Source organism: Aquarana catesbeiana, linkage group LG05, assembly GCF_042186555.1.
Source record: "Aquarana catesbeiana isolate 2022-GZ linkage group LG05, ASM4218655v1, whole genome shotgun sequence".
NCBI classification, from domain to species: Eukaryota; Metazoa; Chordata; class Amphibia; order Anura; family Ranidae; genus Aquarana; species Aquarana catesbeiana.
In genome coordinates, this window is record NC_133328.1 from 156,183,075 (window position 1) to 156,203,404 (window position 20,330).

The window sequence follows — 20,330 nt, forward strand, 5'->3', positions numbered from 1 at the left end:
GGTTAGAGTGCATGCTTTTGCGAGAAAAAAGGATCAGGGCTGTTTTTTTTTTTTTTGTTTTCTTTTTTCTTGCTATTTCTTTTATAAATAAAGAAAAAAGAAGGAAATTGCACTAAGCAAGTTGGAAGAAAGCTAGGGGAATAGCAGTGGGCGGGGGGTGGGTGCGGGCTCAAGGAAAGGGGGGATCAGGAATGGTAGTTGGGCGAAGCCCTAGTTGGAAAGGATACAGAGAAAGTCAAGAGTAAGCATAGAAACCAGAAAGAGAGAAAGAGAAAGAAAAAAGAGAGAGAGAGAAAGGACAGATCAATCCAGAGATGGAGATAGAACCTCTATTCCATCTAAAGAAAGAAAAAGAGGATCTGGGATGTCAGCTGGTGACCCAATGGGGCTGCTGTGTGGGGATGAGAGAATGGGTGGGGACCACTAAGTGTCTGCAACCCGAGAACCAATAACTGAAATATGTTAAGAACGCACAGGAGGTGCAATCGGTTATATGCAGAGGGGAAATCTGCTAAAGGCGAAAGAGAAAACACCATAAACCATATTAACTATGTCAAAGAAATGAGTAAACACTAAATAACACTGTTACATCAAAAAGAGTATAATCCATCTCGGATATGACTAAAGGGAAAAACTTGCTTCAAGTACACATGTTAGGCCGGAATACCTTGTTCAGCAGATGCAATCAGGTAAATTCAAACTCATCCTCTATGGTACAGTACTGGTGAGGTTAGGGCTCAAGGAGGGGGGGGAGAGAGAAAGAGAAGGTAGGAAAGGTGAAAGGGTGGGAATATTAAGAGAGAGGAAGAAGGGCGTAAGGGAATAGAAAAGAAAAAAAGGGGGGGTGAAGTGGGAAGTAAGGTAGCATGAAAGGAGGGCCACGATGAAAAGAGGGATGAGGAATAGGGTTTGGGAAAAGGGGGGGATTAGAGAAAAAAAAGGGGGAGGGGGGAGGGAGATGGGGGAGGAGCGGGAAAAGGGGGATAATGGAGAGACCAAGGACATAATTAGAGATAGAGACTGGCCCTTTACATTTCAATACAGGAAGCAAGAAAATAAGTTGTTCAAATCTGAGCTAAGCCTTAAAAGGCACAATCGCGAAAGGATTTGTTATAAAATTGTGGAATGATTGTATAACAACCGTCCTCATTAACATGAGAGCATAAAAGGGTAGCCTGGGTCAGTACATGGAGGCCTGGGATGCTAGAGCCGAAATGAAGGGAAACTAGCGCCTGTACCTTGAGTTAGAAAGAAATTAACCTATAATGCCATTGGTTAGGCGATTGATTCTGAAGGGCAAACAGAGGAATTCGCAAGGGTAGTTTAAGAATTGTATCCCAGGTATTCATGCTGGTGCCTCCGTAATGACCTATCTAGGTATGGAGATATATATATTACCAGGCACAGGAAGGTACTGAGTAGAGCGACCAACCTAAGCGAGATATCAAGCAAATTATAACATAGTCCCGTTCTTTGGCCACAAATTGTGGAAACAGTGTAGGGGGGAAGGAATGGGTAAAGGGGACGTCAGTGGGCCCTCGGTTAGGTTCAGAAGGACATCCAGTGTGTGGAGTCATAGGTGTGCGCAGCCTATTGCATTAGAGTGTGCACCTCAAAAGCTCAAACACTTATGCTTGTGTGTGCATGTGTATATAAATGAAAGGTGTCAGTAGAGCAGTGAATGGTGTCAGTAGGGCAGTTACAATCTTATTTTAATTGTTTTTTTGCAATTTTTTAGGAGAAAAAAAAGAGATTTTTTTATTTTATTTGGTGAAATATCAGGAGCTTACACATTGGAAATATGCACCACACGGGGTGATTAGGGTGTGCCCAGGCACACCTGGCACACCCTGTGTGCACGCCTATGGGTGGAGTAGAGTCAGCTTTTCATATTGCTGGATTAGGTGGTAGATTTACCTCAAACCAAGTGAGTTCCTTCAGGATGGAGCAAACCGTAGATCGCCAAGGTAGGTTCAGATTGTGGATTTCTACCTGGAAGGCGTAGATGTAAGGGGTCGTAAACAATCCATGGCTGGGTCCAAACCGTTGTCGGCACGTTGGCTAGAGGAAAAATTCACGTGGAGAGGAGGCCAGGTTGGGTATGGATATGGGGCTGAAGAAAGAGTCTCAGACATGGGAAACAGGCGGAAGTCACGAACAAGGAGGATGAGAAGGCCGGGGTGTGTCGAGCGGTGTACTTACAGACAGATATTCTGGATAGCGGCACACATCTTTAGACATCCATACACCCCCTCCTTGCTGAGGGTGAAGGGGGTGATTCTGGGCTGCGGTGGTAAAGATCACGGCGGGAGGAACGGGCGTTAGGAGAAACCAAGTCGGTTCCGCGTCTGCGTGACCTCTGTTGCTGTGCCTTTGGTGTCGGGTTAAGCGATACTGGCAACCAGGGCTCCGAAGGGAAGTACAGAGCATACCACTCCGGAAGTTCGATATGGGGGAGAACAAGTTGATCGCAAAAGCTATGTAGATCTTCCGGTGTTCGTAGCAAGGCGGAGCACCCCCTAGCAGACGCAGAAAGACCAAATGGGAATTTCCAGCGGTATTGAATGTTACGGGCATGAAGAGCGTCCAGTAGGGGGCGAAGAGCTCTTCTGTTTTGGAGTGTTATTTGGTCCTGGAATAATTTTACTTCCACCAAATTGTGAATAATTCTGCCTTTTTCTCTTGCTTTTCGTAAAATTTCCTCCTTAAGTGGAAAATTAACCACGCAGCAAATAATGTCTCTGGGGGGTTCATTCTCACGGGGTTGTGGGTGTAAGACTTGGTGGGCTCTTTATATCGATCGGTGAGTGAGCCGGGCGATCAATTAGATCATTAAATATTGCACAGATGGTTTGCTGTAAAGAACCCGGATCTGTACTCTGAGTGACCCCCCTCACCCTGATATTGTGCCTCCTACCTCGATTGTCGAGGTCTTCCACATGCCTATGTAGCTCGAATAGCTGGGAGAGCTGTGTGTCATAGGTTCACTGCACTTGACGAATGGCCGACGCATGTGTCTGGGAGGTTTGTTCCACGTTATCTATGCGGTGAGCAACTGCCTGGGATGTCCATTTTTATATCCGCGATCTCAGCTGTCACGGTACTTTTGATGTCCATGGCAAATCTTTCTAGGTCAAACAGACTCGGTAGCTGTTCCCAGCCCGAATCTATGACAGGGGTTGCTCCCTCCGTATGTGAGCCGAGTGTCACGCTTGGCGAGCTCGAGGTCTGGGCCTGTGAGGCCGCGAGTGCGGCTTGGCGCTGTTTCCGGAATAGCTCTGGGATATTCTTACTCAGCTGCATACCTGTATCCATGGTAGCACGGGATGCAGATGTGCTCCGAGTGGATCTGCTCATGATGGTTTTCGGGTGCAGCATTCCCAAATAGCAAGGTCTGATTCCCGGGTCGCAGGAGCAGTCAGTTTATGCTACCATTCAGGTCTCTATCCAGGCCACGCCCCCATCCCTCCCTCTTTTAACTACTCCAAGTAGTTAATCAAATCTGCTGAGGAAGAAATGTGGTGTGACAATATGTGTGGAGCGGTTGCCGGGGAAACTTGATTGACAAGCGTATACTGGAAGAGACGTGGAACCGTGGCCCCCCCATCTATAGAAGTATCTTGTTATCAAAAGTGTCTTGTAAGTGCATTTTGTTGTTAAAATAAAATGGTTTGAAAAAATACTACACTATTCGGGGTCCCTGCATCTCTTGAGCCTGGTTTCAGCATACAGGGGAGCACCAACCTGAATCCTTAAAGGGGCCACACACAAATTTCTTTTGCAAAGTGATTTTTTCTGGAGATGACTAGATCTTATTATGGAGAAATACTATGGACATCATTGAAGGGAATTCTGAATTGATCCCCTGAGTGTAAAAGCACACTTGACCTGATATTTTTAGGTCTTTAAGCTAGGGTGAGCGCATAAATATAGTGGTGGGAATCACTATAAGAAGAGTGAAAGCACAAGAAAAAGTTTGTCACGAGGTGAAAGAAAGTAATTCAAGATTTGTTTACAAATTGATACAATGAGTCAGAGACTGTTATTTATATCTAATACACAGTGATATATAGTGACTTTGGAGCACACTGTTTATACATGTTTGATGCTTTGATGTAGCTAATTGATATTTATACACATTACATACTGTACCTATATTTGTTTATCGATACTCTGTGGGAATTCAGTTGATTTTTATGGAGACATTTAACTACTTTCATTTGAATATATAATTAATTACATAGTGATGTGTGGGGGGGAGGCATAGCACATACACACCTCACAAGGAGGGTGGTGCAGCATATGTATGTGTGAATAGGTTAGACCCCTTTCACACTGGGCCCGCCCGTGCTTTAGTGGTAAAGCGCCGCTAATTTTAGCAGCACTTTATTGCTGTTTTAGCGGTGCTTTTCAGCCGCTAGCGGGGCACTTTTAACCCCAAACAAGGGGTTAAAAAAGCCTGTGTTGCGGTGCTTCTGAAGCGCTTTTCAGGTGTTTCAGAAGCACTGCCCATTCATTGCAATGGGCAGGGGCATTTTGGGAGCACTGTATACAGCGCTCCCAAACCGCCCCAAAGATTCTGCTTGCAGGACTTTTTCTAACATCCCACAAGCGCACCGCCCCAGTGTGAAAGTACTCTGGCTTTCACACTCGGGCGGCATGGGAGGCAGTTTTCTGGCACTTTCCAAGCACTATTTCTAGCGTCAAAAAATGCTTGCCTCAGTGTGAAGGGGTCTTATGCATATATTAATTTGAATTTACTAGTATTTGTGGGAACACAAGTTTTATGTTTACAGCCACTGGTTTAGTTTTCTTTGACTAATAGGGCATTTATACATTGTTGAAGTGGTAAGCGCGGGTTTGTCACAATAATTTTTTTTTTTTACTCCATTTAAAAAATGGAAGGTCTGCTTCTTCACCAACCCCCTGCTGCCCAAACAAAATTAGCTGCAACAAAACTTTGGAAATAAATATTTAAAAAAATAAATGGTCACCTTAGACCTGACTTCCAATGCTTCCAGAAGTAGCAAAAGCAGCTGCCTCCTGAGATATCTAAGCACACAAAATCCTATGAGAATTCACCCCAGCACATTTATTTATTTTATTTATTTATTTCAGTTGATTATATAGCGCCATCAATTTACGCAGCGCTTTACATATACATTGTACATTCACCTCAGTACATTGCAAGAGGCAAATTTTTTTAGATGTCTAGGGGACAGCGATAAGACATTGTGAGGTCACCCACACTTCTCAGGAATATCAGAAGCCAGAAACAGAGATGAGCGTTTTTTTTACAATGTTATGTGAAATCTTTATTTTTAAAGTTTTTTTGCAGCTGGGAGATGGATGACCAACAGGAATGTGGACTTTGTATTTGCATGAAAGTTCTACTTTAAATCTGAATGATTGGTAAATCGTTAAAAAAATATAATTTATGCCATTGTGTAAAGTGTTTTCAAGACCCTCATTAGCAGTATTTAACATTGTTGCCCTGGAAAGTCTGAATACATCGGAGGGGATGCCTTAAAAATGGCGGCTGGGGGGCGCATGCGCGGCACTCTGTGAGGGACGCCTAAACACAGAGCTCCGCACCGCTCCGTCCATTAAGCGCACCCTGCAGTGAAGTTATCAGCCCCCACGACGCCAGACCTGGACCGGAGGGGATCGCAAACATACGTGGACGCCTGGATGCCAGTGGGAGCAGCAAGGAGAGGCTTAAAAGCTCACTTTGAATCGCTTCTAGGGGCAGACGAAAATTCCAAGATGGCGGCAGAAGAGCCGCCTCCCGAGGCCCTTACAGGGAGCTCAGGCTCTTCTCCATGGCGGGACACTCTGCATGAGGAGGTATGTGGAGGGGCCCATTCACCCACAACTAGCGGAGGTCCACTGTCACTGGCCACCACTGTATCCCTCCTGAATCAGACACTGGATGAAATGCACATGCTAATGTCCCCCTCAGGCGCCCATAACCCCCAGACCTAATGTTTCATATCAGAAGACAGGCCAGCATGCCTCACAGCCCCAGGACATTACATTCATGTTCTCTAAATTTGCAGAAATGCTGGATAGGGGCCTAGCTCAGACTGCATCCAGAATCACCTCTGACATTAAGGCGGACCTCCAACTCCTAGGCTCCCACATTGAAAACAAAGTTGACGCTACGATCGATCGATCGAGTCAATCAAAACACCGATCGCTTTCAGGAACTGCATGACCAACTGGATGGCGCCATGGCAAAAATAGATGACCTGGAGAACAGATCCAGAAGGATAAATTTTAGGATCAGGGGTCTGCCTGAGTCCGTAACGGACGTCCCAAATGCAGTTCATTCTCTAATCAAAAATCTTATCCCTGACATCCGAGCACACAGGCTGGAGCTCGACCGGTTGCATAGGGCCCTGGGACCCCCCCGCCAGGACGGCCTACCACGCAACATTGTTGTCAAACCATACTACTATAGTGTCAAGGAGGAGATCATGAGGAGAGCCCGCACCACTCCGCAGATCCAGCGGATGGGTTACTAGATACAAATCTACGTGGGTATATCACCCTTCACTATCCAGAAAAGGCGGGCGCTCAAACCCCTTCTGACGGTTCTGACACAAAGGAATATCAAGTATTCGTGGCTTTTCCCCTTCAGGTTTAAATTTGATCTCAATGGCAAACCTTTTCGATTCTCCTCATTCCAAGAAGGTGAACAACTACTGCAAAAATTGGGACTTCTTACGAAGGATCCACCTTCCCCTATGCAGACCGCATCATCCGGCATGACCAAACATCCACCTCCTTCTAGCCCTTTGTCCTCTCTCTGGATGACACCCAGAAAAAAGAAAGCTAAAGACGGTCTCCCCCCATGATTTTGAGGGAATCCTCCCCCTTCCACAATACACTTCCTATTTTTTTTTGGTCGGGATCCTCCTTGACCCATGGCATTTATGCCCAACTGATTCTCCTCCTCACTTGTATGCTTTTTGGGGACTGCTACTCCCCAGGCCGTGCTGGCTACTCCCCCTTCCTGAGTACCTAGCTATACTGTGATATATCTGGCCTTCAATTGAGCAGACGAGATCCCCCCTCACCTTCATAATTTTTTTTCTTTTTCTTTTTTTTTTTTTATTATCTCATAATCTGCACGGACTTCCAGCTGGACTTTAGGGTCTTTCTGCACAAATTGCAGGTCTGAACCTCCAGATAGGCCTCTAATTGAGCTGCCAGAGGGAACTATCCTAGCCCCTCACCCCAAAGTTAGGCTGGGGTCAGGTCGGGTCCAATAGGCTCCTTTCTTCCCCTTCCACCTCCCCCTTCCCTTCCCCCTAGTCAGCACTCCTGATCCAGATATACTAAGCTAGTGCTTTCTATACTCCCCCCATTTCACTCCCATCTCTCATTATACCCCAAGTCTCGGTCATTCCTTTTTTTAATCTATAAGGGACTTATTTCTTAACTGTTCATGTTTGTATTTTTCCCTTTTTTGATATATATACATATATACTCTATTTCTTGTTTATTTTGAGCTATTAGTCCAGGGTGCAGAGGACGGAGCGGGTCCAAAGCGCCTGCTCCCATACTCGGAGTTGTTAGCCATAGTGGTCTCACTACTCCTAGTTCGGGAATTCCCCCCTCAATGGGGGGACACCATGTTTATTTCTCCGAGAGTGGTGGTATTGTTCTCACCTCTACATTGGAGCCCTTTTCTCCTTGTTATTTGAACTGTCTTCTTCTGTCCTCTCTTCCTCATCTCTCTACTTTTACTTTCAGCGACGGATGTGGTCTCTCTCCTTCACAGGAATCGGATTGCAGTCCTGGTGCTCCTTCCTGAGGCATTCATACTAAGACCAGCCACAACGAAGGTAGGTGCTCGGGGGTCGCCCGCTTTCTCACTTACACTGCTCCATGGCTGACCACGCCACTCATAGACCTGCTCTACGCATTGCCACCCACAATGTTCAGGGACTTAATTCCCCTGTGAAACGTAGAAAAATATTCCAACATTATCACGTACAAAAAATAGATACACTATTCTTACAGGAAACACATTTCCCTAAATCATATACCCCTTCATTCATACCAAATTCCCCAGATTTTACTTAGCTAACTCTGACAATAAAACCAAAGGCATAGGCCTGTTCTTCTCTTGCAAAACTCAATTCTCCCTGGTCTCTGAATTCAAGGACCCGATTGTTGGTAAAGGTCCTCACTGACGAACAACTTTACATCCTTATATCATATTATGCGCCAAACAAGGGGCAGGCAAAGTTCTTTAAATCCCTTTTCCAAACCCTCTCCCCACTAACTGAAGGCCTTGTAATTTATGGGGGAGACTCCAATCTAGCCTTTGATGCGGGAATCGATAAAACACGCCCCCCAGGAAAAAAACAGGTCCGTCCTACTAGGCAGAGTCTGAATGTGGCCAGACAGATATTCCATCATGACTTGGTTGATATCTGGTGGGAAATGAACCCGAAGGCACGGGATTATATGCACTAATCCAAAAAATGGAGGGGACACTAGAGAGAAGGAAAGGGAATTGCTGCTCACCCCTTAAAATTTGGAACAAAAAAGGAAAGGTTTCCCCACAGTGGGGTTTTTTGGCAGCACAGTAACAGATGTAGTCAGTATTGTATGAAAAAATATAACAATTTTATTGAAATATGTACCATAAGAGTTAAAACAATGAGCTCCAGTGGGGAGTACTTTAAAAACTAAACGGCTGAACATACATTAGCAGACATATATTCATAACAATACTTCATATCATGAACATAAAACCTGACGCGTTTCAACCCCTATAGTTGGGGTCTTCTTCAGAGGGTCAGTCTGCTAGAAAGAGCACATAAATAGAATTGATATACACATATAACCTCCATTAATATAGCAGTAACTACATTCACCACGCATATGGTTCAAACTAAAAAAGTTCCAAACCGTATTTGTGGATTGTGGAATTTTAGTGATGTGAATACAAAATATTACCTCAAAAGGTGCTAGATAGTGCATGTGACTGCATCAAATTGGCCCATACGAGTAGACTGTCACTTGTTAGCCAACCCGGAATTGGTCACAAGCTGTATAGGACTCAGTGGGTTAGTATCCAATCCTGAGTCAACCAGTCTAATGCCGCGTACACACGGTCGGACTTTGTCTACAAAAGTCCAACGGACGCTGACGGACTAAAGCTGGCTGGTAATCCGATCGTGTGTGGGCTTCTCCGGACTTTCAACTGACTTTTTTAGCCTCAAATCCGACGGACTTTAGATTTGAAACATGCTTCAAATCTTTACGTCGTAACTACGACGGACCCCGAAGTCCGCTCGTCTGTATGCTAGTCCGACGGACAAAAAAACGACGCATGCTCATAAGCAAAAACTAAACGGAAGCACTCGGTCTAGTAAAACTAGTGTTCGTATTGTAGGTAGCACATTCCCCACGCTGCAAAATCTGTGATCGTTGAATGCAGCGCATTTAATGTCTTCTTTACGAATGCTATAAAGAACGAAGATGTTTTGCTGTTCATATTCAGAGTTCTCCCAAACAGATTTCTGGATTATTTTTCTCTTTGATCTCATGAATGACATGGTATGCTTTTTCAAAACAATGTTTCCATACTAATAATACTTTTAAAACTTTTTTTTTTTTTGGTGGAGTCATCTTTTCTTGTAATTTTTATCCAGATATTTATTTTATGATTGTTGTGGAACTTTTTTTCTGTTTATCTCTAAATTTTTTTGTAAAGTTACCACAGGGAACCCATTTTTATATATATTTTTTAAATTTTTTTTAATGTTTGTAAAGTTACCACAAAGAACCCTTTATAATTTTTGTTTTTATAGTGATTTGTTATTTTTTTTATATAAAGTTAACCCAAAGAACCGTTTTTGGTTATGTATCTTTTTTTTTTTAAATACTTACCACTCGAACATTATTAACATTATTTTAATCTATTTTTGTTGTGTTTTTGCAAAATCAATGAGATTGTTGTCCCTTGTTAATTTAAAACATTGTGTCTAAAATCTATGATTTAAAATAAAAAACCTAAACTCAAAAAAGATCCATTTATTTATGGTCTAAATAAAATAAAGAGGAAGTCAACGCTGGAAAAAGTATGTGTACAAGAAAATGGGGATCTTGAGGAGTCCATATAAGAGGGAGCACAATCTGGTCCAAGAATCCCAGAGATCAACAGCACCAGCAGATGATATAGATGTCCCCAGACTGTGGTACTACAACAGCCTGCGTCTTCTGTCAGACCAGACTGAACCCAAGTCATCACTTTCTTCTCTTCCCTGCAGCCTTTCCTCCACGCTGCCCTGCAGCCTTCCCTGCAGCCTTCCCTGTAGCCTTCTTTGGAGGCTGTGGCTCTGGTGTTTCAGTTGTGGCAGGAGGAGGAGGAGGAGGAAGAGGAGGAGGGGGGGCTGCCTCATGTAGTTGGGTGTTTCGTGTTAGCGTGCCCTGCAGCCCCTTCTGGATTGTTTCCCCAAATAGTCGCTCACAAATGAGGCGCTGCTCCCAATCCATTTGAAGAAGCCTGCTGGCTAAGTAGCAGCCATAGGACTCTTCCGCTTCGGGGGGGCTCTTCAAAAAACGGGTGGCCTCTTGCATGAGGCGCAGGGATGCCTCCTGTGTGACCGTCCCCTTCCTGGCCCTTTTTTTGGGAAGGTGGAGGGGAAGCACTTGTGATTGGGTCATGCTCCTACTGGGCCCAGCCACCTCACTTGGCCCAGCCACCTCACTGGGACCAGCCACCTCACTGGGACCAGCCACCTCCTGCCTGACACTGGGCCCAGCCTCCTCCAGGATGATGGAGAATCCGCCCTCCTCCAGGCTGTCCATGGGCCCGGTCTCCTCCTGCCTGCCACTTTCCACACATTCCTCCTGGATGGACTCATCCTGTGTATAAAAAAAGGACATAGTTTTATTTATTTATTTGGGGTTCATCAATGACACACAATTTGCTTCTCATGACTAGCAAATTCAATGTGAATACATCTCTTTAATAAAAGAGTCTAATCAGACACCCTAATTTTTTATAGCAGGTGCCAAACATATTTAGCCACTCCTGTCAATTGATATGTATACACAATTTTGAGGCCAAAATTATTTTAGACAATTATAACATCCAGTTAACATCATTAATATTAGTACAGTAAATATTTGTTAATATAATTTACCTGACTCCAGATGGTCATATCCGGTTCATCCAGGATGGAAGACCCAGCTTGCTCCTCATCAGCCTCTGCTGGGGTGGAGGGAAGGGTGGAGGGAAGGGTTGAAAGTGATGCCCTAGCTTCATTCTGGTCATCAAGAAAACGGAGTTGATTGTAGTACCACAGCCTGGGTACATAAACATCATCTGCTGATGCTCCTGATCTCATTGATTCCTGGATCTTCTTATGCTCCCTCTTATACATATTCCTCAAGACCCCAATTTTCTTGAGCAATGTCTCCATTGTTGCTTCCGGGATGGTCGCCTGGACAAAGGACAGAAGTCTCTCCAGCGTTGACTTCCTCACATGCTTTGCATAATACTGAGGGTGTTTCACCTCCCACAAATTCCTCATCTCTCGATATTTAGCTATGAAAGCTGTAAGGAACTCTGGATCCTTAAATAGGGGATTCATTATATCTGGAAAAGATAAAGTCACAAGACAAAAAACACTTATTATTAGGTTTCTGCTAACCCCTCATCATCTTCTCCCTATGTAGGCCTCATCAATCTATCAAGCCATATAGGCCGCTTGCTACAAAGTCATGACCTAAAACCAAAAAAAAAAATTATTTAAAATTACCTTCGTTTTGTAACGTCCTGGTCCACTATCACCTACGCACAGAACGTACGTACGACACGTGCGCAAGGGCCCTCTTTATACACTACGCATGTGTGAAACTCCGCCTGCGTCGCCCGCCCCTGACGTTCAAAATTAACTCATGTTCTCCGCCCCCTAATTCGACGCACAGAACGTACGTACGACACGTGCGCAAGGCCCCTCTTTATACACTACGCATGTGTGAAACTCCGCCTGCGTCGCCCGCCCCTGACGTTCGATTTTAACTCATGTTCTCCTCCCATTTTTAGTTACGGCGCGTAGTGGGGTAAATAATGGCGGAGACACCTGACATGTTATCTACCTCAGGTAGCGAAAAAAGCCCGGAGGCTGGAACGTCAACCAGATCTGTGAGGCCTAGATTTAAGGCCTCTAATATGAGTTTTGAAGAGATGGTGGAGATGGTGGCCATTCTTCAAAAAAAGGACTATGATGGGAAGTATGGGCCGTACGCACGGCCAAATTTGCGCAAGGCCAAAATAATGGCGAAGGTGGTGGACACTTTGCAGGCTTCTTTTGGGGTCCAGCGCTCCAAGGATCAACTTCGCAAAAGATGGTCTGACCTCAAGCTCAGGGAGCCGGATCAATACAGACGGATCCTTAAAGTGCTGAAAAAAAGTAAGTACTTGTCGTGTTTTTCTCTTGTGTTTATTACCTTGTATACTGCTCCATGTGCTTTTCCTTCCTATACGATTTTTTTGCTCATCGTTTCAAACGATCTTTTAATAAACCTCGTTACATATCTATAGATATATCTATCTATATATATGTGTGTATATCTATATCTATATATATATATATATATATATATATATATATATATATATATATCTATATCTATATCTATATATATATATATAGAGAGAGAGAGAGAGAGAGAGAGAGAGAGAGATAGAGATAGGTAGATAGATAGATAGATATAGAAATGTAAAACATTCTTTTGTAATATTTTAAGTTATCTTTTTTTTTTCTTTACATTTAGTTATATATTTAGATTTTGTTCCAGATATAGAGAGAGAGAGAGAGATCAAAAGATTATTAACTATATTTCGAGATATTGATATCTAGATATCTATCTATCCGATATGTCTTTATAATTTTTAATATTGAGGTAAAATAGGAACTCTACACAAACCACTTCACTCCAAATGTTTGAAAATTACTATGTACTAAAATATCTGTGTGCTAAGTAGATTACTAATTTTTTGTTTCACATAGGGGAAAAATCACTCAGCCAACAAGAAGACAGTCCACCCCAAGCCAAACAACATGATTGGGAAATCAGCCCAAGTCCCACTGAGGATGTGGAGGAAGGAGAGGTGGGCGACATGGGCACCCCACCAGGTGAGTGTCTGACACACCAGCTTACGGTAATCTATGCATGGCTGTCTTTTCTTTAATGTAATTTTTCTACTCTATTTTAGGGGATCTGGTTGTGCTTGATTCAAGCAACAGTGCCACCCCCGAGGATGTGGAGGAATTATGCTACATGGGCACCCCACCAGGTCAGTGTCTGAGACAACAGCTTTATTATGGTAAGGTAAACTATGTATGTGTGCATATTTCTAAACACATTTTTTGGTTTCATTCCACTTTAGGTACAAGAAGTGACTATTTCACCTCAGACAGTGCCCAACGGCTAATTGGTCAAATAATGGCCTGGAACAGGGAGATCGATGAAATGCGTAATCGGCTGGATCGTATGCAGCAGGAAATGAAGGACATGATTGATGTTTTGGGTAGAATCTAAATGCCCTTTTTGAAAGCCAAAACATCGATCATGTCCTTCATTTCCTGTTTTGCTGACCCCATTCTGGGCCTTCTCTTTTTTTTTTTGGCTGAACATATATGGCTGTTTAACATAATTTAAAAAAGGAGGGCTGTTTCTAGAAAATACATACAAAATCCACAAAAAAATAAAACTTGATTAAAAAAAAGCAAAAAAAAGATAAAACTTGATTTTAAAAAAAACAAAAAAAAAAAAAAAAAAAAAACTTGATTTTAAAAAAAACAAAAAAAAAAATATTGATTTTCCAAAAAAAAAAAAATTAAAAAACTTGATTTTCCAAAAAAACCAAAAAAAAAAAAAAAATAAAAAAAAGCCTGTTTGCGAAAATCAAAAAGGCAAAAAAAATTTTTTGTGGATTATGTAGAAATATTTAAATATAATAATATTTTTGCTAATTATTAAGATATCATTATATTTTTGTCTATGAACATTTTCTACTAAATGCATAACTGAATGCATAACAACGATTAATAAAAACATCTCCTTATAGGAATTAAATAAATGTGTGGTTTGTTATTTCAATGCTCAGTATCAGTTTGGTTATAATTGTAAAAAAGTTGTTTACAGTGGCAATGGAGCTTATTTAGACATTTAAAAGGAAAATACAGTTGGCACTACAACTGCTCGACCATAACCTAGGAGAAAGCCCAAAAGAAAGGCAAGCAATAAATATAATTCCAGATTTCATCAATATTTTTTTTATTTTAAAAAATTAAATATCCTGGCCCATTGCAATGGCCCCCCTACCCATAAAATAATTAACATATTGCTGTCTAACTTGACGGGCACTTTGGGGGGCCAAGCCAGTACGGACAGTATCCAGGCCCGTAAGGTTGTCATCTATAAGTCCGGCCTCAGGCCCAACTGTTCCTATATAATTTACAGAATGTTTGTGTAAAAAGTTGTGCAGAATGCAGCACAATAAAATGATAAAATTAAGTTTGTATTCCGCCAAATTAATGGATGTTTGAAACAGGCGGAACCGGCTGGCCAGAATTCCAAACGCATTCTCAACCACTCTTCTAGCTCTGGCCAGCCGGAAATTAAGAACCCTCCTCTCCGGGGTGAGGGTTCTTTGGGGGAATGGCCTCATGAGGTGCTTGCTGAGAGCGAAGGCTTCATCGGCAATGAAGACAAAGGGGAGTCCTTCCACGTTATCCGTATCAGGTGGCAATCCCAGGCCACCACTCTGGAGACGCTGGCAGAACTCCGTCTGGGCAAATACTCCTCCATCCGACATCCGGCCATTCTTCCCCACGTCCACATATAAAAATTCATAGTGTGCCGACACCACCGCCATTAAAACAATACTGTGGAACCCCTTATAATTAAAATAGTATGACCCCGAATGGGGTGGTGGCACGATGTGGACATGTTTCCCATCTATAGCCCCTCCACAATTGGGAAAGTCCCAACGGCTGGCAAAATGGGATGCCACAGTCTGCCATTCCTGTGGCGTTGAAGGAAACTGGGGAATCAAACAAGAAAACCAAAATCATTAATTTTGAAGCTAACATTGCAAGAAAATTATACAATTAAAAACATTATTCCCCAGCATCAGTATAACATTAAATAATTTAATTCTTCTGGAATAACTAATATGGAAAGGCACACTTATCAGATTGCTCACCCCCTCTGATGGAACATTGATTACATTTTAGGGGGTTGTGAAATCCCTAAAAAAGATTACTTTTAGGACATACAGGAATTTAGGGACTAAAAAGGCTACAAGACTGCAGTTGTCGCACTCTGCAGGTGCAGTTGCTAACCAGCTTACAGTAAATGAGGTAAGGTAAAAAGGCATTCATGTTGCAAGGAGTACACAATCACATGCAAGGGCAATTAATGAAAACACTTTGTGGCTTGCATATGATTTGATGATGGAAATCAGCAGAGCTTCTGCTCATTTACTAAAGCACTGGAACAAATGCACTTGTAGAGTGCACATGCATTTTGCAAAGTGCAACATATATTTGCTTTAGACAAATCAACACCACAGAACATTCAAGCAAATTTTTACGAGGGTGGGGGGGGTGGAGGGGGGGTGGGGGGGTTGGGAAATCAAGCTAATTGCTAATTATCAGCACACTATTTGGAGTGAGTTTAGGGGGGGTTGGTAAATCTAGCTAATTGCTAATTATAAGCACACTAAATACACTCAAACAAAATACATTCAAAATGAGTAGACTAGGTGGATATGTTCCCATCATTGCATGCTGGGGAGATTATTGAAGGAAAATATACATGCATGACAAAAAATAACAGGAAAAAAATCCAGCATGTGTGAGGATAAAAAGGGGACATTCACACTATATTGCAATGATGGTAAGTAGTGTTTGAAGCAAGAAATACATTACATTATCAAAGATTACATAAAAGAACATGTGATGCTAATAAAAGAAAAATATCTTACCTTAATATAGTCCTTCTGCAGGACCTGGATGATGGCAGAACAGGTCTCTGGGATAATGATCCCCAGAGCCTGGGGGGAGATGCCTGTCGAGAACTTGAGGTCCTGCAGGCTTCTCCCTGTCGCCAAGTACCGCAACGTGGCAACTAGCCTCTGCTCTGGAGTGATGGCTTGCCTCATGCAGGTATCCTGCCTGCCGATATAGGGGGTCAGCAAAGCCAACAAACGGTCAAAAACGGGGTCCGTCATCCGGAGAAAGTTCCTGAAATCCTCAGGATTATTCTCACGGATCTCACGGAGCAATGGCATGTGACAGAACTGGTCACGCTGGAGCAACCAATTCTTGGTCCATGAACTCCTCCTCGCCCTGTTCATGGACTGGTCTTGGTCTGAAGAATAAACTACAGCACCAAGCACATACAATGCACGAGCTCGACGACGAGTACGTACAGGTAACATGGCTTCAAAACGGTCGGCTGGTCAGAACGCACTTAACAGAACGCACTGAAGAACAGCAAGGCCTGTGAAGAACGACCTGAAAATCAGGAACGAGCGGACAATAAAACAAAGATTTCTCAATGCCAACTGACCAAACGCACTGAAAAGCAGATACAAACCTCACAAGCACAGACTGAACAACAGTTAAAACGAACTGAAAAATACGAGTCTCACAAGCGCGAATCGTCTCTCACCAAACTTCTACTAACACGAGATAAACACGAGATTAGCAGAAGGAGCCCAAAGGGTGTCGTACGGGCTATTGAACTTCCGTTTTATAGTCTCGTCGGACTTGGTGTACGTCACCGCGTACTAGGCTGTCGTACTTTTGTGTGGTCGTGTGTAGGCAAGTCCGTTCGTTAGAAAGTCTGCCGCAAGTCCGCCGAAGGTACGCCGGAAGTATGTCGGACAGGCTGTCGGACTTTTGTAGCTGAAAAGTCAGACCGTGTGTACGCGGCATAAGAACAAGCAAAAAAACATATTTTTTTAATAAAAAAAAATATGAACAAGCCATATCGTTAATAATCAAAAAATGATAATAGGGGTCAATAAGCCCTAATTTGCGTGGGGCAAAAAGATGTTACAAAGACACATGGCTAGAAGGGTGTACTTACTGAGTGGTAGCCGAAGGTAACAGCAAAAAGTGGTAACAGGCAACGGAGAGTGTTTGTAGTCCTCCAAGCAGGAGAAGACTGCAAGTATGTTACAAATACCGTTTTTATATCCGTAATTATTAGAGGGTGTGTGTACCTTGTCATAGCCCATCCCAGGTGTGTGCAATCCGCCGATAATCCCATGGAGGGCGGCATGGCCGCCATTGTGGCAGCCGAGTGTGGACTCCCCAGCGTTCCGGAAGAGCGTGAGCTCCGAAATCTCGTCATTCTCGCCGAAATCTCGCGATACCCATGACGTCACGTCGCACGCGCGGGGCCCCGAGCATGCGCAGTGACGAAGGGCATCCGAGAATGTTCCGGAATGCCGCCGGCAAGGAGGGAGAGATCCCCAACGCGGCGCTCGGTGGCCACCCAAGCGTCCAATGGGGAACAAGGGGGGGGGGAGCCGCCTGTGCAGGTCGGCCCTTCCCCCCCCTTACCGGGAAGGCACGTCACAGGCCACCCCCGCTCCGGAAGTGATAGAGGGGAGAGCGCCAGAGCTCCCCTAGTTGGAGGGAAGAACAAATTCAAAAAGGGGACACAACGTAAGAGTTGTGAACATGATATTTTTATACTCTTCATAATTCATAATACTCTTCAGAATTATGCTATCTAGCACCTTTTGAGGTAATATTTTGTATTCATATCACTAAAATTCCACAATCCCCCCTTTCCCCCCCCCCTCCCCTCCCCCTCCTTCACCCACTTGCCATTTTTTACCCACACACGATTGCACAAATTTTATTTGTTTACCACACACCCATTCTGCATGTTATCCCATTTTTCATCTTTTCCACTGTTTCTCATTTTCCTACACTCCCTCACTATTCTTACTTGAGCACAGATAGAGTATTTACTAATACCCTTACAGCTATGAACTATTTATGTTATTAGCTTCTAAAAATATATTATACAAATACGGTTTGGAACTTTTTTAGTTTGAACCATATGCAATATATATATATATATATATATATATATATATATATATATATATATATATATATATATATATATATATAAATACAGGTGACTTCAGTCCCCTAGTGGCTTCCTTTGTCCACAGAATAAATCTGACCATCTTTTTATGGGCTTTTACTTAGTTTGTCTTGCAAACCTTCATCGCAGGTGTGCCTTTTGTGCTTTCCGGCCGGTCATCTGACCTGGTGGGCGGTGCCCAAGGGTGTGACCTCTCGTAAGTCACGTTGCTTCTCACCACCCTTGTCTGGGCTGCGGTGGCAGTAGAGGTGTCTGGAATCCTCCCTCTGGGGAAGAGGGCAAAGCAACATGTTTTAAGGGATCTCCATGTGGGAAGTTTCTCTTCTGTTGGACATACATTATTTGGTAACTATACTGTATTGGTGTATTACATGGTGAATGTAGTTACTGCTGTATTAATGGAGGTTATATGTGTATATCAATTCTATTTATGTGCTCTTTCTAGCAGACTGACCCTCTGAAGAAGACCCCAACTATAGGGGTTGAAACGCGTCAGGTTTTATGTTCATGATATGAAGTATTGTTATGAATATATGTCTGCTAATGTATGTTCAGCCATTTAGTTTTTAAAGTACTCCCCACTGGAGCTCATTGTTTTAATGTTTATGGTACATATTTCAATAAAATTGTTATATTTTTTCATACAATACTGACTACATCTGTTACTGTGCTGCCAAAAAACCCCACTGTGGGGAAACCTTTCCTTTTTTGTTCCATATGCACTACTCCAACCCGCATCAATCTTTCTCTAGAATAGATCACTTTTTTATTCTACAACAACATGTTCCGCTGATACAAAGGTCAGATATTAAGGACTCTGCCTGGTCGGATCATTCCCTTCTCCTACTGACACTGAATGGCGGTCCGTCTCAACGTTCAGGATTTCACTGGAAATTAAATGCCTCCATCCTTAGTAACCCCATTCACGTTTGTGAAATAGAAAAACACATTAAGGAATACTTTCTTCTGAATGACGTGGACAACATCTCCCCTTCCACCCTGTGGGCGGCCATAGGGCAGCAATCAGGGGTAGCCTAATCCAGATCTCGTCTAGAATACGCAAAGCTCGCAAATTGGAAATTGACAGGCTAGACGGGGAGTTCTCATCAATAAGCATATTGCATAAATCCAAACCCTCTTTGGACTCAGCAAAGAGGTTTGAATCAGCCCGCACAGCCCTGAACCTTGCTCTCACTGCAATAGTGGAAAAGAACCTCAGATGGGGGGGGGGGATCGGTTTTACCAACAAACTGACAAATTTGGTTCTAGACTAGCAAGACGGTTAACCCCTAAAATTAGGACACATGCGCTCCCTAAAATAAAACTAAGTGACGGTTCCCTCACACAGAACCCCAAAAAAATTATGGAAGCCTTTCATGACTACTATTGCACTTTATATAGTAAGGTGGGGAAGGAACCCTCTCCAGACATTATAGACTCTTTGTGGAATCAGTGAAGATCCCACAGATCAGGACACAGCATAGGGACGAGTTAGAAGCTCCGATCTCAACAGAAGAGGTAGAACAGGTCATTAAAAACCTCAAAAATAATTCAGCTCCAGGCCCAGATGGCTTCTTTGTCCCATATTATAAGCACTTCTCCCCTCTACTCTCCCCATACTTAGCTCGCTTTTTTAATCATCTTCGGTCTGGAACGCCCCTTGGCAAGGCATCTAATTCGGCATTCATTACAATTATTCCTAAGCCAGGAAACGACCCCAGTTGCACCTCCAATTATAGGCCCATATCATTGCTTAACAATGATCTTAAAATTCTAACAAAAATTATAGCGGACAGAATTTCCAACTTTATTGGTCTTTCATTCATAAGGATCAAGTTGAATTTATTCCCGGACGACAGGGGCCGGATCAGATCAGGAGGGCAATCAACGTTGTTTCACTGTTGGGATAGGGATGGGACGGAGGCCCCCAACAAAAGGGTTTCCTGCTCTCACTATATCTCATGAAGGCGTTCGATTCCATCTCCTAGTCATTTCTGGTCCCTACCCTGCAAAAATGGGGATTTGGTGAAACCTTTATGAACATAATTGGTGCACTCTATTCTTCTCCGGAAGCAAAAATTAAGATGCAGGGATATCACTCGAATTCCTTCCCAATCCTCCGCGGTACAAGACAGGGATGCCCCTAATCTCCTTTG

The 20,330-nt window shown here is 43.2% G+C and overlaps 1 long non-coding RNA gene across 1 annotated transcript; it reads left to right on the forward strand.

Moving 5' to 3' along the window:
* The first annotated feature begins 12,686 nt into the window (after nucleotides 1-12,686).
* On the forward strand, nucleotides 12,687-13,543 carry LOC141145833 (uncharacterized). Its single transcript, XR_012244666.1, has 3 exons — nucleotides 12,687-13,169; nucleotides 13,250-13,330; nucleotides 13,424-13,543. It is a non-coding gene; the product is annotated as an uncharacterized lncRNA (long non-coding RNA).
* The last annotated feature ends 6,787 nt before the right edge of the window (nucleotides 13,544-20,330 follow it).